The sequence below is a fragment of the Panthera pardus genome, unplaced genomic scaffold (assembly GCF_024362965.1).
Source record: "Panthera pardus isolate Hobbes unplaced genomic scaffold, ASM2436296v1 HiC_scaffold_8, whole genome shotgun sequence".
NCBI lineage: Eukaryota > Metazoa > Chordata > Mammalia > Carnivora > Felidae > Panthera > Panthera pardus.
In genome coordinates, this window is record NW_026527013.1 from 9,399,766 (window position 1) to 9,424,420 (window position 24,655).

Genomic DNA, 24,655 nt, shown 5'->3' on the forward strand with positions numbered 1-24,655 from the left:
TTATCTCCCAGTGTCGTTTGTCTGGGTCAGGATCGGAATCAAAACCAGAATCAGGTGCACACAGGGGCGCCTTGCTGGCTCCGTTGGTGGAGCGTGGGACTCTTGATCTCCAGGTCGTGAGTTCAAGCCCCACGCTGGGCGTAGAGCTTACTTAAAAGAAAAAAAAAAAGAAAGAAAGGAAGGAAGAAAATCAGGTGCACGCATTGCGATGGGTCGCTACGTCTTTCAGACTCACGACCTCTAGGCGGTCCTCCTCCATCTTGGTTTCTTTTCTGGCAGTTTTTGGGTTGTTGCTGTTGAAGGAAGTGGGTCATTTGTCCTGTAGGGTTTCTCCATCTGGGCTCTGCAGACTGTGCTCCCCTGGGTTGTGTGTGCAACACTCTGAAAGGAGATTCTGCCTCCCTCCTCGCCTCCGGGTCCTGGGACGGCCGGACCTTACCTGTCGCAGGAAATGGATTAGCACCTAAGGATTTGTCTAAGTGAACTTTTTCAAGTGCACAGTCACCCTTCTCCGGTGTAAGAGTTCCCTGGTTTTGCTCTCTGCTTCAGAGCTCGGGGCTTTGCAGTGAGTGCTGGTTTTCAGGTCCCGGGGAGGACTCTTCCTCGGGGCCCTTCCATGGTGGTACAGGGCATCGTTCGGCCATGGTAGCCCTGCCAAGATACAGATGATGCCAGCGATGCCCCTAAGCCTTTGCTGGATCCTCGGCCCATCTGGTGGCTCTGGTGGCAGTGCGTGGGAGAGACCACAGGAGCGCCGGCCGCCTTCCTGGGGGACTGGCCCCTAGCGCGGCCTCTGGGCCACCTCACCCACTGCCTCTTTTTTCAAGGCCCAGAAATGCCACTGGTCTGCGTCGTTGAGGGAGCACCATCTGGTGCCAGGGCTGGTGTAGACTGCAGGGCCCAGGAACCAGATTCGTAAGGCTCGCGAGAGGTGTGGATCATCTTTTAACCCAACGCAGGGTCCCCTTCAGAACATCCTGGAGGAGGTGTCACTGTTGTTCAAAGGTCAGCTTTGGCCACTGTAAAATTCTTCCGTTCGTCCAACCCAGAGAATGGTTAGAAGGTTGCAGCTAGCCTGTGACGATACCAGCACATAGCAGGCAGGTCGCGGATCGCCGCTGCTGGCTGTCCTTGCTGTTGTTAGGATCTCATGAGCCCAAGGCTGCCTCCCTGTCGCCTTTACCTGTCAGTCTCATTTCTGTCAGGGGACAACTCAGGTGAGCGCTGAGTTTTCTGTGACACGGCAGCCTCTCGGATGCTGAAGCCTGCTCTCATGGTTCCTTTCCACCCTTCTCCCCAGGAAGCTGTCCTTTCTCCAGGCCAAACGTTGCCTGTCCCTCACGCCTCCCGCACTGGATGCAGCTCCTCGAGCCCTTGCCATTGTGGTCACCACTTCCTGGAGGCCCTCTTAAACTGGAGCGTTTGGTATGGAACACAGAAACTCCAGGCGCGATCAGGTCCCGTGGTCGCTGTGGGATTTGCAGGGCCTTCCAGCTACGTAATGTGTGGGGCCCCGTGCGAAACGAAAAGTGCGGGCTCCTAGTTCAGAATGATTAGGGATTGCGACGGGACGACAGTGAGAGCGTTAAGACCGAGCACGGGGTGCGTGTGACTGTCCAGGTTGCATACCCGTGAAGCCGGCCCGGGCCGCCTGTGCTCTGTTAATGTGACACGGGATGCCTTGCTTGGTGGGGTGGAAGGGTGACGGGGCTCAGGCTAGCCTCAAGAAGGGGATGTGACCCCAAAGAGGCGATGGGAAATGCCCAGTCAGGCGAGCTGTTGCCTACAGGCCTGGGACAGTCCTTTGGCTTGGTCTCCTTCTAGGACTCCCCTGACCATCTGCTCGTGTCACCTTTGTCCATAGCCTGTCTGCTCAACCAGTCGGGTCCACGCTGGTTGCGGTGCACAGGGGTTCTCGGTGGAGTGCTCACTCTGCTGGCTGAGTTGGAAGCTATAGCTCAAGGGAAAAAAAGAATCACCCTCGTCTGAGCTTGAACCAGCGCTGTGGGCTGTGAACAAGCCAGAGGGGACCTGGACGCCCTGAGCATGGGGACCAGCTGTGCTCCACCACCCACCCAGAGGAAACGGGGCCGCTCTGCAGCAGGAGGGCCGGGGTCCAGACACGCGGAAGGACTTCCTGAGGATTCCCTTTACTTCTCGGCATTGCTGGAGGGTGGTCGAATTTCCTTTATTCATGAAACACGCGCTTGGTGAACCTACTGTGAGCGAGGCGGTTCTAAGAATGAGAGACTCCCGCATTCGGCTGGCGGGGTTTGGGTGAGGGCCTCATAGTGACTTCTAGAAGATGCGGTCCCGTGGGCGTTGAGTGTGCAGTGATCCGTGCTGGGAGGGAGGGAAGACCCGTTGGGACTTCACCAGGGGCCGTGAAGAGGGAGGCAGGGCCCACCTCTGCCGCTTTCTAGTGCTGCAGAGACCTGGGGTGCCAAGGAAGGGTTGGCCAGAGGGCCGTGCCATGGTCCCCCTCTGTTCTGGTGTCTGCAGCAGCTGTGTGGAGAGGACACAGCTGAGCATCCCCTTTTCTGCCCAAGGGAGAGGGTGGCTCCCTCCCCACCCCTTTTTCTCTTTGCCCCATCAGTCCCACCCCCCACCCCTGTCTCAGGAGCTGCCACGCTTCAGTTATTTTATCCTTCAGTGTCCGATTCAGAAGTCCTTTCAAAGGCCCCAGCCGTGTCAGCGCGGTGCTCGCACAAAAGGCCTCTTTGATTTCTTGTTTGTTTTCATTTGCCAGTGGAGGGGGAGGGGGCTGGAGAGAAAGAGCTTCTGGGTTTTAAAATTTTTATTTGGGTTGCTTCATTCTCAGAGGGGTCGGGTCCCTGGAACTCCTTTCTGAGTTGGGGGCTCGAGGCGATGGGCGGTCTTCTGGGCTGACGCAGGAAGTGGGGGCTGCCCCCACCAAGCAAGAGGGGGAAGCGTGGGGGGCTCAGGATGTAGTCGTCGGTTCACCTCGGGCCTGTGCTAGGCCAGAGGGCCGGAAGGGGCAGGTTAGAACCTACTGCTTGGGTAGGGAAAGGTCCGACGTGCCGGGGACCGAAGTACATTCCCCTGGTAGCCACGTCCCCTGTAGAGGCCTTTGTCACAGCTGTAGGATTGGAGTGGTCCTGAACCTTGACTTTGCCGTTTTCCCTTTATCGTCCCAGATTCTGCTGTTTCCCTCTCGGTTGGATGGGAAGGGAGCGGGGGCCCTTCTAGCATGCGGACTCCTTGAAAATCCTTTACATACAGACTGGCCTCCCCACTGTCTGTCAGGGCGTGAAGTAGAGGGGTGACCGGTCTACCCAGCAGCCTGGTGTCCTGTGGGGCGGGGCCTGGGACAAGCCCCTGTCTTCGCAGGCTTGCTCTCTCACCTCCCCGCCCCCCCCCCCCCCCCCGCCCCGGCCCTCCCCTTACCTCTTGCCTCTCTCCGTGATGGTTTGTGAGACCGCTGCAGCGCGGGTGCCCCTCCCAGAGCACAAGGCCCATGGCTCGAGGAGGACTTTGAGGACAGGGGGCTGAGGCCGAAGGGAGCCGGACGGACAGGGGGCTGAGGCCGAAGGGAGCCGGACGGCCTCCCTCGCCAGCAGTCTGGGACCAGAGGCACCCAGACCGATGCCTGTCGGGGTGCCTACTTCAAGCACACGTGGGTGCGTCCCAACATACAGTAAGAAGAGGGGCAGCCCATGGGTTGTCATGCCTGTGTGGAGGCCCGACTGCCGCGGCTCAGAAGGGAGCGCCGGAGAGTGAGTGTTGGGCAGGTGGTCACGGGCGTCAGCAACAGGGAAGCGTGCCCACTGGGTGAGGGGGCTCCGCAGGGCCTGGTTGGCAGACGGGAGGAGGAGGCTGGGGGGCTGAGAGATAGATAAATATAGCTGATGGCATTTCTGATGATAGGTTTTTCTTGGCACCAAGGGCACCGTGGAAAACAGCACGACAAACGCCGGCCCCACAGGCCGCCGTCGCCATTTTAAGCATGTTTGAGCCGAGGGGTGGCTGGCGTTAGAAGAGGGTCCCAGCAGGCGGAGGGGCTGCGGCGGGGAGGTCTGGCTGGACTCTGCCTCGCCCCCCCCTTCCCTGGGTGCCTGTGTTTTTGCCTGTGTCCGGATGGCTATCTCATAACTGATTTTCTGGTCCTCTGGGAAGTACAAAAATATTTTGGGGTTGCTAACTGAAGGGTTACCCATTTGTTCAGGCTCCCAACAACTTCTTGTTCCCCGTCGATGCCGGGGGGGGGGGGCACACCCCTGCTCTCCATCCCCTTCTTTAATTCCATTTTTTCCACCGAAGGCCCCGTGTGGCCAAGGCATCGTGCCGAGTCCTGTCTGTGTGTTAACCACCCCAATTCTCACACCGATTCCGAGTTTGAATCTGTGCTCCTGGCTGCATGTGTGTGTTTGTGCTCAGATGACACACAGCGGGGGGATCGGTGCGGTGGGGGATCAGTGAATCAGACCCGGGGGCCTGGGAGTCTTCCCGGAAGATAACCTGTTTGAACCCCATCTTGAAAGGACAGTGAGGAATTAGCTCGTTTTCGTCAGCTGGCTGAGCCTTTTCAGCCGCCCGAAGCTGATCCCCTTTCTCACAATGGTGGAGTGATATAGGCAGGGCAGGTATTATTATCCCCACTGTACAGAGAAGGGAACCCAAGTACAGAGATGTCACGGCACTGAGGTCACACGATGAGTTTCCAGCAGAAGGACCCCAAAGCTGCCACCTGTGGGCCTTGCTGCTCCTGGAACTTCATGGGGATGGCTGGCCTTGGCAGAGTCTCAGAGGAGAAAGCTGTGCGGGTCCCCATGGTCTCCGTTGCTCTCTAGGAGCTGAGACGGTGAGGCTGGAGCCTAGCCTGTGGCTCAGCTCAAGGGCTCCCCCAGCTGCTGAGCACGTGGGGTGGAGACAGTGATCGGGCACCTGGCCTGTCCTTGACACTGGCCTCCCCACCAGCTGGCCCCCTGCCTCTGACCCAAGAGGCAGCATGATACGGGTTGGGCCCACTGGATGCCTCCACCCTGCTGTGGCCAGCCCGGCTTCTTGGCACCTCTCCCTGGAGTGTGGGGAAGGGCAGGTAGAGCGGGCAGGAAGTCCAGGCCTGGGGCCAGGCCGCTCGGCTGGATCTTGGGATCCCTGATCCTTGCTGTGTCACGCCCTTTTCCTGGGAGTCTGCTTGGAACTGAAGTTTGAAATAAGAAAAATGAATGCAGTTGTCGCAATTAACCAGATGATGGCTGGAAGTTTTGCAGTAATCTGCTCTGCATTGTCTTTTATGCTCCTTCACGTACACTCTCACGCTTACCCCTCTCTTAAAGTTTGAAAACTTTGGATCTGCGTACATAAAAACTCTCCCAGCACGTGGAGGGGTCGGGTTATAGGAGCGGCTAGCCCATGCTAGAGATTTTCCTGTTTCCGTGGCTGGTAAGATAGGGACATAACCTTAACCACTGATAACAGCTCCTGTAGAGCAGAGTTTTCCAACCACAGCTCTCTCGGCACTGGGGCCAGATCATTCTGTGTCGGGGAGACCGTCCTGTGCATTGCGGGGTGGTTAACAACATCTCTGGCCTCGACCTGCTAGATGTCAGTTGCGACCGCTCCACCCCGGGTGTGACAACTGAGATACCTCAGGACATTTCCACGGGGAGAGAATTGCCCCAGCTGAGAGCCTCTGGCGTAGAAGAAACGGAGGGATTCAGGCAGAACATTGCCCGCCTTCACCTCTGGCCTCTCCCCTCAGTCGCATGGCAACAGAACCTCTGAGCCCTGGCTGCTCCCCTATATGTCCTATGCCATTTTCCCTTTCTGGGCAGCAGGACCCTGGGCTGAAGCCATCTGGGGGCTCCTCTCCCTCCTGGGAATCATGAGCCCATCTGAGAGTCTCCTACCGAATATCCCTCCTCATATCTCGCATCATGGTCTCTCCATGTGCTGAGGCCACTGATCTGGGGACTAGAAGAGGGGGTCTGCTCTCCAGCTGACCCAGGCCTATGTGGCGAGCCAGCGGCTCCGTCAGGCCCATCCCAGACCCCAGAGAGCAGCAGACATTTGTTTCTGCAGCGTGGGATGCAGAGACCAGAAGTGTCGCCTGAGCCTCAGCACTACTCTTTTGAAATGATGTATTTGATTTTTTTTTATTACAGTAGTAAAACACGCTCTTTCTAAAAAATTCAAACAATAGAGAAATGAGAGAGACAGACAAGCTCCCCAAATAACCCTCCTGAGCCAGAGGGAAACTCACTTCTCAGGTCTGTGTAAGTTCTTCTCATTTCTTTTCATTAATTCCCGTATCAAATAACTTTTAAATATGGAGATATCTATTTTAAGAGCAGATGGTATGTTTGGGCTAATTGAACCGGGTCCAGGGAGTGCCACTGTGGTCTTAACTTTTCCCATTCCCTGCCCGTTCCAGCAATGTGTCCCCCATCACCCCAGGTGCAGAGCCGGTATCTGTTCTCTTTGACCCCTCCCCCGCCAGGTGACAGTTTCTGCTTATCCTTCCGGGAGCATGATGACCAGCAGGATGTACGTTGGTATCTGAGCAGCCAGGATCCTGCCGTGGGCATTTCTGCTGGCAGTATGACACCGATGGTGGAAGTCAGGGCCTGAGGCCCAGCCCCTGCTGAGCACCCCCCCCCCCCCCCCGCCAAAGGCTCAGCCACCATGGGGGTTGGGGTGTGGCAGGGGCACTGAGGGAAGGAGGGGCGGGTGAGAAGTGGCCTGCTTGGCTGTGCCCCGCTTGGCCCCAGCCTCTCCTCTCTGGAGCCAGCTTCCCAGCTCCTTCCTAGAGGGCCAGAGTGATCCTCTGTGTGGGATAGACTCTTCAAGTAGCCTGGCATCCTAGAGGCTTTTCTAGACCCTCCAGTCTCCTTCCAGGGTTGGTGGTGGCTGCTGCCTTTTTCCTTTCTTAAAGGAAAGGGGGTGAAATGTCCCTCAGCCTTCCAGGATTTATCCCATCATAATTCTTTATGTTGGGCTTAAAGGTATGGCAGAGAGGAGAGTGTCCTCTCCAGGCCAGGGGCAGGGACAAGACTGGAAGGAATCTGGAGAGAGCTTTGCGGCTGGGTCAGCCGGTCTAGGGGAAGCTGCAGATGACAGCTGGGAGTAGGGTGACACCTGGTGACTCTTCTGGACTGGGCAGAGTGTGCAGAGAGATCAGGAGATCCCCGGAGGTGGCCTGCAGGAGGCTGACTGAGTGCAGCCTTTGAGGAGTGTGTCCTTATTATATCCCCATTAGCGCATAATTATTATATAATGGGTGTTATTGCATAATGGCAGTTATATAACACGTGGCCCAGAATACGGGGTGTGTGTGTGTGTGTGTGTGTGTGTGTGTGTGTAATAAGTGTATATTCTCTGGCTATAAATAGCTGCCAGCCCTGCACTGAATCTGTGGTCACACCAGAGGCACCTTATAAATACCCAGCAGTGGGCTATAAATTTCTGAGTGGTGACGTAGGCAGTTAGGAGGTGGTGGGAGGGACTTTCAGCCCCACCCGGCCACATGACATCATTGTTTCCATAGTAATAAGAACGCTCCCTGGGGGACCAAGCAAAGAGAGGCCTTTAAAGGGAGGAGGCAAATGGATAGGAAGCTGGGTGGGGGTGCTTTGCCTGGGGCTGACCAGGGTGGGATCCCCTGGGCAGAGGGCTGCAGGCGTAAGACAGGCCATCTCCCCGCAGGTGTAGGAAACGCCGGGGCAGGAAACTCCATTTTCTTTCGTCTCTTCTTCAGAGGGTTTCAGGGCGCCTCCTTGTGTGGCAGGTGGTGCTGACTCTGCTGCCTGTTAGCGAGAGAGCCGGGGGAGCCACATGGTCTCTCCATCCTTCCCTCTCCCAGGTGACCTCTTCGTGGCTCTGGGGCCACTCGCTGAAGGGGAGTTGAACAGGGGCAAACCAGGGCTCTGCACCCCAGTCATATCCTCCACGGGGCGGGACCGCTTCCCCTACCAGAGGTTTTAGGCCAATTTTGGCCTTAGTAATATAAGAAATATGTGAACAATTTGGAGCTCATCTCAGCGAGCCTTGTGGAAGTCATGGCACTGGGAGATGGCGCCCGGGAAGAAAGAGGAGACACGGAAAGTGTTTGGCCCCAGAAGAAGCTAGGGGGTGGGATGCAATCTATTTATGTGTCTGAGACGTAGTGGTTTCGTACTGGGTGGCGAAGAGCTACTCTTCGAGTTCCTGAGGGTAGAGGAAGAGATCCGTTTGCTGGCAGGTGGTGGGATTGAGGTTGGCTGGGAGGAAGGAAGGATGAGTGACCAACTTGTCACAGTATGACCGGTAGTTTTCTGATTTCAGCACTAAAGGTCCCTTGTCCCAGGAAATCCTTTTGTCCCTTGCAAACCAGGACGGCTGGTCATCCTAGAACAATGGTTTTCAACCAGGGGTTGAACCGGGGATCCTTTGGCAATGTCCGTGGGCACTTTTGGTTGTCACAGCCAGGGGAGGATGATGTTGGCATCTAGTGAGTCGAGGCCAGGGCACAGGGTAGTCGATAGTCCCTCAACAAGGAATCGTCTGGCTCCAAATGTCATTAGTGGTGAGACGGAGAAGCCCTGTGTTGCGGGGGGTGTGGTAAGCAGAGCTTCCGGGTCTCCTCAAGACCTCCCTTGCCTAGCAGAGAGCCCCTTACTTACCCCGCCTCCTCTCTGCATTTCTTGCGGCTCTATTTTTTTGTGCTTTGATTGGTGATGTGTAGGGTTCTGGGGCCCGGAGACTTTTTTTCTAGGGAATCCTGGGGCTTCTGAGAGGGTCCTTCCCCCTCTCGAAGCTCAGAGGCTTTTGCAGCTAAGACCGTGCTGAGCATGAGGCCTGCTAGGCAGCATGGCCCTGGTGTGGATCTTTTGCTTGTTACTAAAAAATAATAAAAATGGAAAAGCCATTAAGTAGCCATCCCTGGTTGCCTACCAAAGAGTTCCCGAGAGGCAAAACCTGCCTGCTTCCCTCGCCTTTCAGGCAAGCTCTTCCCGTGTAGGCCTGAGCAGGCCACCGTGGCTGCCGGCCCTAGGGGTCCCCTGAGTGCACCAGTCCCAGGGCAAGAGCTTGTTTTCACAAAAGCCCACTCCCAGACCCGGCAACGAGGGCAGGACTCTGCCACTCAAATGGAACACTTTGCAAATGGGACAGATGAGGAAGCTCTGAATCCTGTTCTGGCACGTGGGGTTCACAGAAATCTGGTTTACCTGATGTCATTGGTGGCAGGCAACATTTTGCCTTCATGCGTGAAATGTAATCACGGGAGTATATAGCACTTTCTCTCTCACCTGTGTTTCGTGCCTGTTTCGTTTACTGCCCGGCTGTGGCCTGCCTGGCGCCCTCTGGCCCTGATCACATGCATAGTGTGGCCAATTAGGTCATTGTTTCTGCCGGGAGGGGGCCCACAGACGATGGCCAATATGGTGGTTCCGTGGTCTCGTCTGCACCGGGTAGCTGGCCAGAGCAGGAGGATCAGCTGGGCTGCAGGCTGCCCCTTATGTGTGTTGAGCTCAACTTTTGAGTTTGGACTTGGGATCGAGATAGCTAATGAGCACGGGCTGGGGAGGCAGGGCCCACAAGTCTGTAGGCAAGGCCCTGCCTGCTGCGCCACGGGGAACTCTGCGGGGAGCAGCGTTGGCTTCGAGCACAAAGGCCGCTGCTCCACGGAGTAGTAATCTTCAGGGTATTGCCAGCCCGAGAATATGGCCAAATGAGAGGCCCCTGCCCCGAGGATGGGCCAGATTTCTCTCACTTATTTATGGTATTGTGGTTTATGAAGCGGGCCCGGCACACGGATCTCTGGGCACAGTTTCAAATACAAACATTTCTTTTAAATTAAACAACACATGCAGTCTCTCTGTCTCTCTGTCTCTGTCTCTGTCTCTGTCTCTCTCTCTCTCTCACACACACACACACACATACACACACACACGCACACGCACGCACGCACACACACACCCGGTCTGTTCAAGCCGTGCTGCTGCCCAGGAGTATTCGGCCACGTGGGTCAGTAACTGAGGATGATGATTCTGAAGCCACCATTTAATATTAGATTTTGTAACTCAGAGATTCATTAATATAATTACTCAGATGCCAGCCTGGCTTGGCAAGGTCTCTTGAATTGTGTTCCTCTCCGACAAAGCGCTCTGCCCGCAGGGATGCCCCTGGTGTGCCAGAGCCCCACTCACTGGTTTGCGGACTGTGGGCAGAGGCATGTGTTGGCCTCCTTGGCACACCCTCTCTGGGAGAGGCTGGGCGATCCCATGGTGGCAAGTCCTGCCTTGATGTGTCTCATTAGGAGACCGGCACCTCTGGAGAGTCTGCGGCAGAAGTGAACAGTCAGCTGGGCGAGGCCCCATTTGAATGCAAGTTTGACCCGGGCTCGGCGGGTGGCCGGGTAATTTTGCTCCCCTGGGACACTTTGCGCTCATTTTGTAGGTTTTTCTCGCTAGGCTAGGATCTTGGAACTAGGACTGTGTTGTATCTGCCTTTGCATCGGTCTCTTGCCCAGTGTGTAGCTTTGTACAACCCCCAAACCCATTTTGAATATTGAATTACCTTCAGATGGGAAGTAGCCGACTGCCTATCCTTGAGATGACACAAAGGCACCGAATGGCATACAAATCAGAGAAGGGGCCGATGAAGGAAGGGACTGAAGGCAGGGGAGACTGGCCGGTGTGCTAAGTAGCCATCACGAGGGGAGAATTCTGACAGATGAGGAGTGGTAGAAGCTTCTGGAAGGACAGCGGCAGGCAAGTGAGAAGCTGTGGGTTAGTGGGTTGAAAGGGGTTCGGTTTCTCAAAAAATGTATATGATTTTTTGCTTTATGGCCATTGACATATCAAGAAGATAGGGAAAGAGCAGCTCTCTTCCTGGCCCCCTCCTTCCCCTGGCCTTTTGTTAGAGGGCCCCTCTGGGTGGGCCACCGACCCTGGTTCGGCCGGCCCGCGCTCTCTGGCCTTCCCTCTGTCTCTCTGGCTGGCCCTGCGGGACCAGAAGGGGTGACCCCCCCCTCCTGGCCTTGCGGCAAGCACATGGTCCCCTGAGCCCGTGGCCTCTGCAGAGGCAGCCTGCGGGGCTGCCGAGCTCACCCGTGACAGGATCTCCTCCCGTGTCAGATCCTCTCCCCCCCTGCTAACCTCGTAGATGCCCTGCAGCGTAGGCTGGGAGGCTGCGGGCCCGGAGCATCCGCTCCCGCTGGCGTGGAGCTCAGGCATCCGGAGTGTTTGCCTTTGGCTCTCCCCCTCGCCCCCCTCCTCTTGCTTCAGAAGCCCTGGCCTCCAGGCCCCTCGTGTGGAGGCAGACTCGTGGCTGCTGTTCTAGCCCTGTCTTCGGGAAGACCCCTCTGGCCTTGGCCTCCCCGGCCGAAGATGACCGCCGTCCCCCAGCTGGTACCTGTGCTCCCGGCTCTGGTGGCTGGCTTTGGTTCTTAACAATAAATTATTAAAGGAATGTGAACAGTCTCTCGCACAGTGGCACACGCACAGTCACCTTTCTGGGCCAATCCCAACGTCTCTTCCGCCACTGCTGCCCCTTTGCTGGCCTCAGACCTCAGAGTGGGTCCCATTCGTTTTCGAGGTGATTCCCAGCTCTTCCCTCTCCGCCTGAAGACTCTCCAGCCAGCTGCTTCCTCCTTTCCCTGAGCCTCTTTCCTCAGGCCCCACGCGCCTGCCCGATACATTCTAGGAGGCCCCTTTCCCCTCCAGAGTCCCCCTTGTCTAGTTAGAGGAGTGGCCCCCTGCCCGATCTCGGGGGTGGGGCAGGTGGGAGTATGGCGTGCTGCGGTGTGGCAGTGGTTTGGGGGTGTCACGCTCCTCCTTGCTCTGTGTCGTTTGGCCTAGTGTCCACGTGAGCATGCAAGTTTCATGTGAACACCGACGGACCCGCAGCGCTGTGGTTTCCCATTGCCTCGTTATGTTCTTCTACGATGCGGGGGGCGGTCACCTACATACAGTCTCTCATCCATCCGCTGGTTTAAAAAAAAGATATTTTCCCGATTCTAAGACTCGTGCACATTCATCATAAAAACACCACATAAGCACAAAGTCTAGAGGGGTCAACAATTATCAACATTCTGGGGCGCCTGGGTGGCTCGGTCGGTCAAGCGTCCGCCTTCGGCTCAGGTCATGATCTCGCGGTTCGTGGGTCCGAGCCCCGCGTCGGGCTCTGTGGTGACGGCTCGGAGCCTGGAGCCTGCTTCCGATTTTGTGTCTCCCTCCCTCTCTGCCCCTCCCCAACTAGCACTCTGTCTGTCTCTGTCTCTCAAAAAATAAAATAATTTTAATTTTTTTAATCGTTTTTATCAACATTCTGCCGCTTAAATAGCCACTATTAAGCTTTTGTTGTATTTTTTGTACCTATTTGTGCACATGTTTTATTTTTAAAAAATTCTCGAGTTTATGATACTAACACTTTTGGGTGCTACTTTAAAAATTTTAACACCTCTGTGTATTCGACCGTATCACAATTTTTCAAAAACTAATTTTTGGTGGTTTAGCATTTTTTCTTAGCTGCATTTCCCCTCATTTTCAACATTTCTAATGAATTCTATCCTCTTTTCATTTTGGAAATGAGAAATTACCTTTTATTATTAATGTAAGAGGTGCTTGGGTTTTTAAGAATTATTTTGAGAGAGACAGAGAGAGAGAGAGAGCAGGTGTGTGCAGGGGAGGGGCAGAGAAAGGGAGAGACAGAATTCTAAGCAGGCTCTGCGCTGTCAGTGCAGAGCCCGATGTGGGGCTCGAATTCATGAACTGTGGAATCATGACCTGAGCCAAGATCAAGAGTTGGATGCTGGGGTGCCTGGGTGGCTCAGTCAGCTAAGCGTCCGACTTCGGCTCAGGTCATGATCTCACGGTTCATGAGTTCGGGCCCTGCATCAGGCTCTGTGCTCACAGCCTGGAGCCTGCTTCAGCTTTTGTCTCCCTCTCTCTCTCTGCCCCTCCCCTGCTCATGCTCTGCCTGCCCCCTCCTCTCAAAAATAAATAAAAACAGGGGCGCCTGGGTGGCTCAGTCAGTTAAGCGTCCGACTTCAGCTCAGGTCACGATCTCGCGGTCCGTGGGTTCGAGCCCCGCGTCGGGCTCTGGGCTGACGGCTCAGAGCCTGGAGCCTGCTTCCGATTCTGTGTCTCCCTCTCTCTCTGCCCCTCCCCCGTTCATGCTCTGTCTCTCTCTGTCTCAAAAATAAATAAATGTTAAAAAAATTTTAAAAAAATAATAAAAACATAATTTTTTTTTAAAAAAAGAACCAGATGCTTAACCGACTGAGCCACCCAGGTGCCCTATTATTGGTGCTTGTTTAAAAAAAAAAATACAGGGGTGCCTGGTTGGCTCAGTCAGAAGAGCATGTGACTTTTGATGTCGGGGTCGTGGGTTCAAGCCCCGCGTGGGGTGTACAGATAACTTAAAAAAATACAAACATGCTTTTTAAACTGCTGCGTGAGACTTGAGCGGGCCAGAGTTGATGTAATCCCTCATCGATGGAAGCCTTTACGGGGTACATCCTGCTGGGGTGGACATCCTGGTGCACCGAACTTTGCAGCTCTGTGTATGAACTTCAGACAAGACCTCCTAGCGGTTGAATTACCAGGCGAGGGGTACAGACTCTTCTTCATGTGGATTGTTACATTGCTATCTGGCAGTTGGGTTCCCACAGACGACACATGAGGACTTTGTTCATGCCACCCAGAGCCCCAGAAAGACACCACCATCATTTACACACATTACACGCCCATCCTGTATATGTTACATGAGGATGTCTTTTTTTTTTTTTAATTGATACAATCCACCCCCATAGTGTGGGGCTCGAAGTCACAACCCCAAGATCAAGAGTCGTGTCCTCTACCGTGTCCGGGTGCCCCCAGGATGCGCTTTGTATGAGCCCACCCTCCCGTCCCTGTCATAGACGTCTGTCTGTTGCGTCAGCTCACGTGTCCCCAGGAGACATGGCGCTGTCATCCGCTGTAAGAGCTAATCTTGGACATCACCCCAGGACACCTCTGGGCTAGCACTGCTGGCAGGGGAGAGGTCCTCGGGGTCCTGGCATGGCAGTGTCTCTTCCCTCGGGCCGGGAGCTGGCAGGGGAGCCCCGGGACCGCCTGGCAGTGAGCAGGTGCTGGACACAGCATCTGAAAGGCAGCAGCCCCCCAGCGCCACGGCGGAGGCGCGGGCCCACGGTGGCCACCGGCAAGCGCCCCGAGAGCTCCCGAGGAAGCGGCTGCTGCTGACCCCCGAGGCCAGCCCGGCCGTCTGCCGCCAGCACCCTGGGCCTGCCTGGGGAGGTCCATTCCTCCTGTGCCTGGAGGGGAGGCTAAGGGAGGGCGAATCCCTCACTCTGGGCCGTGGACGCTGTCTTCACTAACACACACACACACACACACACACACACACACACACACACACGGACATGCATCCTATGCCCCAGAGATGGCATCCCCCAGGGCCACACAGCCCCCGTGCCCTACCCCGGAGCCAGGATTGTCTCCTCCCCCAGGTGTCTAGGCACGCGTGCGTGAGCTGCTCTCCTCAGGCTCCGTCCCCACCGGCACCTGTCCCGTGCCCCTGCCTCTGCGTGTGCACGCGCGGGTGTTCGTTTGCCTTGAACCCGGGCCTTGTGTCGTCACTCTCTCCCTCTCTGGCCCGTTGAGGCTGCGGGGTCTCAGACCCCTGGCGACTCTCGTCCCCCACCCTTCTGCTCGGTGCGCCGTCTCGCCCGGAACTGGACCGTCCCCAGGCACGGCAAGGTCAAGGTCGGAGCCTCCTCTTGACCCCTGCGGCCCAGCGGGAGGCCTGTGAGGTGCAGCGGCGGCGGAGGGAGCCGCGGACAGGGAGGCCTTTCTTCCCTCCTCGCCGCAGCAGCTGTGGTGTGGCATCCCTGCCTCCAGGGCCCGTGGCCACGCCGCCGTGGGTGGCACGCGTGTTTATGAAACTTAGTCCGTTCTTTTCCTCCGCGAGGGTTCGGCAAGTGTTACCCTGTGAGTGCCTGTGCGGTGCTTGTGTGTCTGAGTGTCAGAAGGTGGGCGTCTGTGTGTGAGTGTGGGTTGGAGGGTGTGCGTAAATGTCAGCGCGAAGCACACCCTGGGGACGTAAGAGGCAACTTGGAGGGTCACCAGGTTCGCCCTGTGCTTTTGCTCCCATGAGGACGCAGAAGCCCAAGGAGAGTGCGGTTACCTGCCCCTCCCACCCCCGCCACCCAGCGAGTGGCACCCAGGTCACCCAGGGGCACAGCCGGAGGACTCCAGGCCCTGAGCCCCTTTGGCCTGGAGCGAGCGTCCACGGAGGGAGCGTGTGCACTTGCCACAAAGTGTCAGGCCTGCCCTGCCTGCTCGGCGCCTGAGCAGCTCCTTTCTGGGGCTCTTTGTGAACCTGCCTTGCTATTAATCTACCTGTTAGTAAAAGAGATTACAATTGCCATAATTACAGGGCGCTATGGCTCCACCGTCAGGAGCAGGGCTGAGTGAGAGGCGAGGGGTGGGGGGAGTCCAGCCCCACAGGAAGCTGCTATTAAAAGCCCCATGTTTTGATATGGCACAGGGACAACAGCTCTTCCCGGGGCGGGGGGGGGGAGGGGGGCTCGGGGGGGGGGGGGCTGGGTTCCCACTGTGGGCTCTGGCGTGACACAGGAGGTCAACGGGGCTAAGGACGGGGAGGGCAGGACGAGGGCCCCCGGCCACTCTGACCTCACGGGCCCCATGCTGAAGGAACAAGCCTTTGCAGGCCGAGAATGGAGGAGACATGGTGGCACTTGTCAGGATGGGACAGTGGCTCTTTCTGAAGGGGCTCCGCAGCCACCAGCCCCCCACTGGTTTGTGTGGACACGCAGGAGCACCTGGTGTGTGCCAGCCCAGAGTTGTGTGTGACATGCTCCTAGAAAAGGACCCGGGTGATCATATTACATAGAGGTTCTCAGCGTGTGTGTGTGTGTGTGTGTGTGTGTCTGTGTGTGTGTGTGTGTGTGTGTGAGAAAAAGAGAGAGAGAAAGAGAGGGAGAGATTCTATCCCCAGGGGACTTCGGCATTTTTGGTTGTCACTACTGGTGACAGTGGGCTGAGGCCAGGGATGCTACCAACTGTCCTATAGTGGACAGTATAGCCCCCCACAGCAGAGAATGATCCTTCCCCAATGTCATAGGTGTCACGGTGGGGAACCCTCAACACAGCAGAGGAAAGGAATGGCAGCGGGCAAGTCAGACTAGAGGAAGGCCCTGAGGACTTCCTGGAGACCTGAGCAAGTCTGTCCCTGGTGGCAGCCCAGGCCAGCCACCCAGTGTCCTGACCCCATGTCGGGGGACCACAGGCTATGGGCGTTCCTAGCCATTTCCCTCCCTTTTCTGGCAGCAAGAGCTAGACCCAGATTGGGGTTCTCGCCCTTTCTCACTGCCCCCGGCCCACGTCCTCATCGCCCACTGAGGCATCTGGAAGGGAGGGGCTCAGATATTCTCCCTCGGTTGGAGCCTCCCAGGCCCCTCCGGGTGGGAAGGGCTGGGAGGAGGGTGTACAGGGATGGGAAGGGCTTTCGCCCTCCTGCTGCCATCCTGCGAGGACACCAGCCACACCCTAGCTTCTCCGGAATGCACATCTGGCCCGGCTTCTGCTCTGAGGCATGGAGCAGAGCAGGGCAGCGGCCTCACCAGTGAACCCAAGTTTGCCCTTCTCTGGATGGGCGCGGGAAGCCTTCTTTCACTGTTCGTTGTTGTCCACAAGAGACGCTGCTGCCCCCTTTCCACTCCTGTTTCCACTTTTTGCTCCCAACTTTGCCCCCCCCCCACCCTCCCCGCCGCCGCAAGGTGCTCCTTGGGAGAGATGACAGGGTGGTCGAATAGGAGGCACACGAGGAAGTGGACCGTGGTGCTGGGCAAGGTGGATGTGGGCACTCCTCGGTCCTCCCTCTTAGGGTGTGTGCACTCCTTGCGAGCGGCCTGTGCGCGGAGCGGCTTCTGGTGCCCTCTCCGCCCTCAGGCAGCCGAGTCTCTGTTATTCCGCAGACAAAGCGCTGAGCTTTTCAGCTGTTGTGAATTCTGTGTTTCACACCGAGTCCTTAATAGTGGAGTCACTTTGCCTGCCCCCCCCCCCCTTTTTCTGCCTTGACAGCTCCAACCTTATAATTTTACGTTCTCCCGTCTCGCGGTTGCTCCTTTCCTTCCCTCTCCCCTTCCTGGGGTTTTTGCTGCTCGTCTCTGGGAACCCCCTTTAGGAGGAATCGCTCCTGACAAGAGGGGAGGGGCTTCCTGTCAAACATTGGGAGTTGATGTTTTGTTTGGTAAAGTGTCTGTAAATAGGCTGTGAGGCATTAATTCTACACGGATCCCTGTGCACTAGAGCGTCTTTTTGTGTCTGTGCACGTCTCCGTGCCTGTGAAAGTCAGGAGCAGAGAGAAAGAGAAGAGGAGGAGGAGAGAGGAGAGGGATCGCGGCTGAGGGTCCTGGTTCCCTTCCTTCTGGGACATTGTCTTGGCCTAAATCACAGGCCCTGATCAGGAGAGGGCCCAAGGCCCAAACCCTTCGAGGGCCAAGGAGACTGTCAGGAAAGAAGCCGTTGTGTGCTATGGTGTTTCTGGGCTGGCTGTTCGGAAGGTTGGAATGGGACGGTGGGCCTGTGACTCTGGGTATCTAGGATTCGGAGGCCCCTGAGAGATGGGTCATGGAGGGAACTATTCCTCCCGCCCAGCATCAGCTGGTCACCTCAGATTCTCGGAGCAGTGTTGGTCTTCTACCCATGGGCGGGGGCCCGTTTTTCACTGGACACGAGGCTGTCTCCTAGGCAATACAAAGCCACTCCCTGTGCTTTTAATGTTCTGAAATTAATTGATTGTTTTCTTTTAAAAAGTAACCTCTACCCCTAGCGTGAGGCTCGAACTCATGACCCCAAGACCAAGCGTCGCATGCTCTGCCGACTGAGTCAGTCAGGCACCCCTTGTTTGGTTTTGTTTTAAAGTAAGACTTCTTGGGGCGCCTGGCTGGCTCAGTCGGTAATGCCCGCAACTCGTGATCTCAGGGCTGAGTTCAAGTCCCACGTTGGGGCTCGGAGCCTACTCGAAAATAAAAAAAAATAAAGAGAGTAAGGCTTCTTGTTGCCTTAGATTGGCCCCCTGTTTAAGCTTCAGGTGGCTTACCTATCCCAGGATTTGGGCTCATAGTAAACTCACTGAAAACCCCGGTGCACTTGACTTTGCTAGCTCAGCCACATCCGTGTTCCCCGCCATCAGCCTTCCAGACCGCGGAATACCCTCCCTTTCAGCTGCTCCTCAGCTGACACCCCTCCCTGAATCCATTTTGCGCTGCTCTTCCCCGGCCCTGTTAGAAAATGTCGGCTCCAACCACACCGTCTTGCCAACAAAGGTGCAGAACGATTTTGGCTGCTTCGTCAAGGAAATAAATTCCTCTCCGGTGCCAGAAACCATTGAGTGGTGCCCCGTGTTGAGCTCCGGGGCCCAGCACCACGGGCAGGGCGTTGCTCCGGGCGAGGAGGGTGGAAGCTCGGCCTCCGGAGGCTCTGGGGACGAGAGCCTTGCTTGCTGCCCATTTCCACGTGCCTTGGTCAAGGATCCGAGAACTTGCCGCTTGGCCTGTTCTCCCAGGTCTGGCTTTCCATCTGCGATTGCCTGTGGTCCCGTTAGTCCCTTGACCCCGGTTGACAGACAGACAGACACACACACACACACACACACACACACACACACACACACAGACACACACACACACACACACACACCACACACACACACACACACCATCCCCCACCTGCCCTGCGGCATCCAGGCTCCTTTCTTTCCAGGTACCTCGCCCAGGTTCTCTTGCTCTGTCTGCCTTCTAAAGGTTGATTTCCCCAGGGTCCTCCCACTCTCCTCTCCTCTTCCTGTAATTGATGATCCTGTCAGTGTCACCGAGCCCCATCTCACCTAAGCCCCACGACAGTCCCCTCCCACTGTTGTAAGGATTACCCCGAGTTATGCCTGGAAACCCTGTGGACAGAAGAACCTTGCTGGAGGCCGTGCATTAGGGAGCATCAGCCTGGGGGCCTGTCCCCTCCATGCACATCTGCCCCCAACCTCTGATCTCCCTGGCTCATCTCAGGACTGATTTCTCCAAACTCTTCTTTCGAGCTCCCCCAACCACGGCCAACAGCCAGTTGAAACAGTATCCATAGTGACCTCACAACACTCCCTGCTCCTCGCTTTTTATCCATTCCATGCCTGTCTCCTTTGGGTTGTCACCAACTACCCAAGCTTGTGAGCCCTTGCAACCAAATTAATGTGGCCCCTATGGTGGCTCTGAAGCATCCCTGCCTCTTCACCATCACCGTCGTTTTCCAAATTCAGCTTCCCTCTTCCAGATTTGTTTTTTATTGGGAAACAGGCCACTATTTTATTATTTCTTTTAAGTTTTATTTATTTACTTTGAGAGACATAGAGAAAACGTGAGTCGGGAAGGAGAAGAGAGAGAGAGAGAGAGAGAGAGAGAGAGAATCCCAAGTAGGCTCTGCACTGCCAGCACAGAGCCCGACGCAGGGCTTCAAATCACGGAACCGTGAGATCATGACCTGAGTCGAAACCAAGAGTCGGACGCTTAACCGACTGAGCCACCCAGGCGCCCCACATGCCACTATTTTTTTTTTTTTAAGAGGAGTCCATTGGGTTTATTTTTTTTCCCAATGTTTATTTGTTTTTGAGAGAGAGAGATTGAGAGAGAGACAGAGCACGAGCAGGGGAGGGCAGGCAGAGAGAGAGAGGGAGACACAGAATTCGAAGCAGGCTCCAGGCTCCGAGTTGTCAGCACAGAGCCCGACGCGGGGCTCGAACCCACAGACCACGAGACCATGACCTGAGCTGAAGTCGGACGCTCAGCCGACCGAGCCACCCAGGCGCCCCCACATGCTACTCTTTGAAGTATGTGATTTAGGGAGGCCTGGCTGGCTCAGTTGGAAGGCCATGCGACTCTTGCTCTCGGGGTTGTGTGAGCCTCTGAGTGTAGAGCTTACTTAAAAACAAAACCTTTGAAAAAGAGAAATAATGTGTATGATTCAGTGGCATTTAGTGCATTCACAGTATGGTGCAGGCACAGCCACTGTCTCTATGCATGTGCCCGTTCACATCCATGGAATCATATCGCTTTGTGGCCTTTCCTGCCTGGCTTCTTTCACTGAACACCCTGTTGTCATTCATCCACGCGGCAGCGTGGAATCCCGGACTGCCTTCCTTTTTCTGGCCGAATAATATTCCGCTGTGGGTGTCCCACGTCTTTTAAATCCATTCTCCCGTTGATGATCATTTGGGGTGTTTCCACTTGGGGGCGATTGTGGACAGTGCCGCTGTGAGCATGTGTGTTACGAGTAATTTACGTGGACATATATATATTTTTAAATTCTCTCGAGTATATACCGAGGGGGGGAATTGCTCTCTCCTCTAGAGTTTTGTGACCACCTTCGACTGGGCAGGTGGCCATACCATTCTGGTCGTACCAGCTGCCGTCTTCTTAGGTGGGAACCCAGGATCTCTCACAGTCTAGCCTCTGCTGGTGGTTCCAGCATCATCTCCCCTCACTGTCCCTGGCACTGTGTTCCTGCAAACAGAGCTCCCTGCAGGCTTCAAGGATGCTGTGCTCATCCTCCCCTCTCGGCTTCTGCTCACGGTTCTCTCCATCTACCTTCCTCTTTACCCCTTTGTCCAAACACCTCTATCTTTTACGCCCCAGCCCAGCTGTCACCTACCCTTGGTGCAGACTTCTCCCACCTCACTCCTTGCCCCCAGAGCCTAGCCCTCCTTTGGGAGGCCCTGCATTTTAGCCATTATGCCCCCCAGCTTTGAAACTGTGGGGGGATTTTCCCAGGGCAGCTTCTCTGGTCCTGTATTCAGGGGCATCTGGCAGGTAATAGGTGCTTAACAAACCTGTTGGATTAACGTTAAGGCATCGTATGTGCCTTCCTTGGCAAGTGGCAGGCCTCTGGGTGAACCCACCTGGGTGCCCCTGCAGACGCACAAATTGAATATACTCATGCAGTATGCCTCCCATCACCTTCTGGGCCCCAGGGTGTTAGCGTCCTCGCATTCGCTTCTCCATGGCCCCATGGGAGCAATGAAAGGAGGCGTATGGGACGGGATTCCAGGAGCCCCAGAGGTGATTCTGACGGAACCCAGTCCCCTTTAACCCAAATAGGTGAACAGCAGGTCACCTGTGACCCGTTTTCTCGCTTGTTCTTCGCTCCTCCTCTAAGCACAGAAGGGTTGTTCTTTCCTCCCATCCAGACCCAGCCGGTCTGGAGGTGGCCCAGAGTGGCCTCCGTGGCCCAGTGTTGTTGGCTATGAGCACGGGCTCGCCTGAAGGGCCCTGTGCACCCTGGGGACCTTCCCGAGGCCAGGGCAGGGGGGCGAGCAGAGGAGCCAGGAGGCAGCTGCCCCAGGCTTGGATGGATGCTGTGCCTGGATCCCAGACCCCGTCACAGAGGGTAGGGCTGAGGCTGTCCCACAAGGTGTAAAGGACCCTGCTTGCCCCCCCACACCAACCCCACTCAGGCTCTGCCAGGTGGCCCGGGTGGGTGGGTGGCTCAAGGGGGCACAGCACCATGCCGGCCACCCCACTGCGGGCCCACGGAGAAGCAGGGGTGCGCTCACTCAGGGTAGGGGGGATGGAAAGAGAAGGGGAAATGCAGTCTGCACCTGAGGGGGTCTGCACCAATCAGCAGGCAGGGGAGGCCACCCTCTTCTCCCTATGGCCTACCCACCCCCCCACTGCCACCGAATCCTACCCTGTCCTTTCCTAGCTGGGGGTCTAGGCTGTAGTCAGCCAGCCACACACAGGCAGGTTCCCCAGACAAGCTGGAGGCCCAGCGGCCCCGCTCCTGGCAACTCGCCGCCCTTCCTAGGCGCTGCCTGGCCCTCCTCCTCCTCCGCCTCCCTCAGCAGCCCTCTCCTCTCCCTGGGCCTCTTCCCCACGTGGCTCATTACAACTCCAGTTGTTCAGGTCTTGACCTCAAGAGCCTTCCCTATTGACCCCTGACCAGCGATACTAATCTGTGTCAACAGGCCCCAGGGGGTTAAAGAAACACAACCGCTGAGCTGCCTCCTTAGCAGGTGCCTGGAGGGGGCAGGGTGGCTCCTGGGAGTGCGGCTGGCAGAAAGGAGCTTCCTTAGCACCGCCCCCTCCCCACTTCACCCCGCCCTCCTGCTCCCCCCTTTCCTGCTCTCTGGGATTCTCTTTTACTCTGCAGACCCCCTCCAGCCCACGGTCCCCTCCTCTCTGCCAACCACTTCCTCCGGTCTTTCCTTTGCTCTCCACTCTGCCTTGTAGAAATCGGGACCAAATGCCCCCTCGTGTCCAGGTCGTGCTGCCCTTGTGCTGTTCCCCCATCTGCACTCCTTCTCTCCTCTCCCTCTCCCTCTGGCTCTTCCTCTCCTCCTCCACCTCCTCCTCCTCCTCCTCCTCCTCCTCCTCCTCCTCCTCCTCCTCTTCCTCCTCCTCCTCCTCTTCCTCCTCCTCCTCCTCTTCCTCCTCCTCCTCCTCTTCCCTCCTCCTCCTCCTCCTCTTCCTCCTCCTCCTCCTCCTCCTCCTCTTCCTCCTCCTCCTCCTCTTCCTCCTCCTCCTCCTCCTCCTCCTCCTCCTCCTCTTCCTCTTCCTCCTACTCCTCTTCCTCCTCCTCCTCCTCCTCCTCCTCTTCCTCCTCCTCCTCCTCTCCTCCTCTTCCTCCTCCTCCTCCTCCTCCTCCTCTTCCTCCTCCTCTTCCTCCTCCTCTTCCTCCTCCTCCTCCTCCTCCTCTTCCTCCTCCTCCTCTCCTCCTCCTCCTCCTCCTCCTCCTCCTCCTCCTCCTCCTCTCCCTCCTCCTCCTCTCATTTTCAATCCTGGTCAGGATCCTCCCACTTTGCCTGCAGTTCTCACACACAGGAGTCTACATCAGCATCCCCTGGGGGGCTTGTTAGACACCGATCCCTGGGCCTGCCCTGAGGGGCATCTGCATTTCCAACTAGTTGCCAGGTGCTGCTGGCCCTCCGGGCTGCCCCCTCCCCACCCCAGCCTCTGCCAGCTGCCCACTCCCCCACCCCCGTCTGCACCTTTGTCCCCAGGGGTGAGGCCACACTTGGGAGGCTGAGGAGGCAAACTGCTGGCCACCTTGGTGCGGAAGCTCAGACGGGAGTCATCCCTGTGGGGCACGGACCCTCCCCTCCAGCAATCACTGTATTCCCAGAGCACAGGAGTGGGTCACCTGAAGGGTGATAATGCAGGGGTTGAGGCGTCCGGCTGGCTCGGTCAGCACCGCACAAGACTCTTGATCTTGGGGTCATGACTTTGAGCCCCACGTTAGGGGTAGAGTTTACAAGAAAAGAAAAAAGGAAAGGAAAGGAAAGAAAGAAAAAGATAACGCAGGGTCTTCTGGGTGGGACCCTTGTTGGGAGTCATGCAAGGGAGAACCCCCTGGCCCTGACTCTGCTCGGGGCCATGTCAGCATGAGGGGCCACCCCTCCTGACTTAGACAAGACAATCTGGGTCCTCTCAAGAGTTGTGTGTCACATGTGTCCCCTTTCTTTCTTCTTAAGCTTATTTATTTTGAGAGAGAGAGAGAGAGAGAGAGAGAGAGAGAGAGAATATCCCAAGCGGGCCTGCACTGTCAGCGCGGAGCCTGATGCGGGGCTCCATCCCACGAACTGTGAGATCATGACCCGAGCTGAAATCAAGAGTTGGACACTTAACCGACTAAGCCACCCAGGTGCCCCCACCGGTGTCCCCTTTCTTGGAATGTGCCCTTAACTCTACCCATTGATGGAACCGTAGGCCATCTCCGCATAGCATCAGCTGCTGCGTGCTGCAGGGGGCCTCCCACACCCCCCACGTGCGTGTAACACACCCACACACCCCAGGGGAGGGAGAATGCTGGCACACGGACGTTGACCTCTGGCATTGTTCCGTATGGCCCCTGACACCCAGAGTCTGTATTCCCACCTTGGCCTCGTCCTGCTCACAGCAAGAAGGACACCCAGGTGGAAGAGACCCCACAGGCCGGGAGTCCGCCTGCCTTCTTTGCCCCCATTTTGAGCTTCTGTTACTGCCCCCGCTCGCCCATCGTAACACATTCTCTCCTTCTGTGGGGGGCAGAGCACAAGGCTGCCCCACGCGTCTCGACTAGATACACACTTGTCGGCCGGCGATGGCCCCTGGGAACGTGCCGAACAGAGCGCTGGTGGGGCTCCAGCAGGGAGAGGCCACCACAGGCCTTGTGTGCTTGGGTGGGCTTGACATTTTGCAGGGGTCTTTCTTACTGCCTGTGGATGTGCCGGTGGGCCCAGGGAATCCCAGCTGGGGGTCAGGCTGGCCAGTGGGGCACCCCTGGGTGCTCCCCGCCTTCCCTGGGTGTTCTTACTCTCTTGTGACTTTCTATTCTGTCCCCCCACTCCCCCAGACCCCTCCTTCCCTTCTTCCTCTTGGCTGTGGCTCCCTGGCAAGGCTGGGGAGAAATAGACAAACTCTTCAAAAAAATTTTTTTAGTTTCCCAAACTTTTCCAGATGCCAAGAAGAGGCCAGAGAAACCCTGCAACTGCGGGGGTGTGGGTGGGTGGGGTGGGGAACATGTTCCAAGGCCTCCCCCCCGCTCGGTGGAAAGGAGGGAAACTAGGGGAACAGGGTGACTCTGGAACCTGAGACAGCCCACCTGGAGGTCAGAGGCCACTTTGCCATCCCCAACATGTGCCCAGCCTCACTTAACCCCCCCCC

At 56.7% G+C, this 24,655-nt stretch overlaps 1 protein-coding gene across 5 annotated transcripts in view; it reads left to right on the forward strand.

The window, feature by feature from the left end:
* Positions 1-24,655, forward strand: part of NFIX (nuclear factor I X) — a 98,249-nt gene that overhangs the window by 32,675 nt on the left and 40,919 nt on the right. The gene's annotated exons all lie outside the window — the stretch shown is intronic.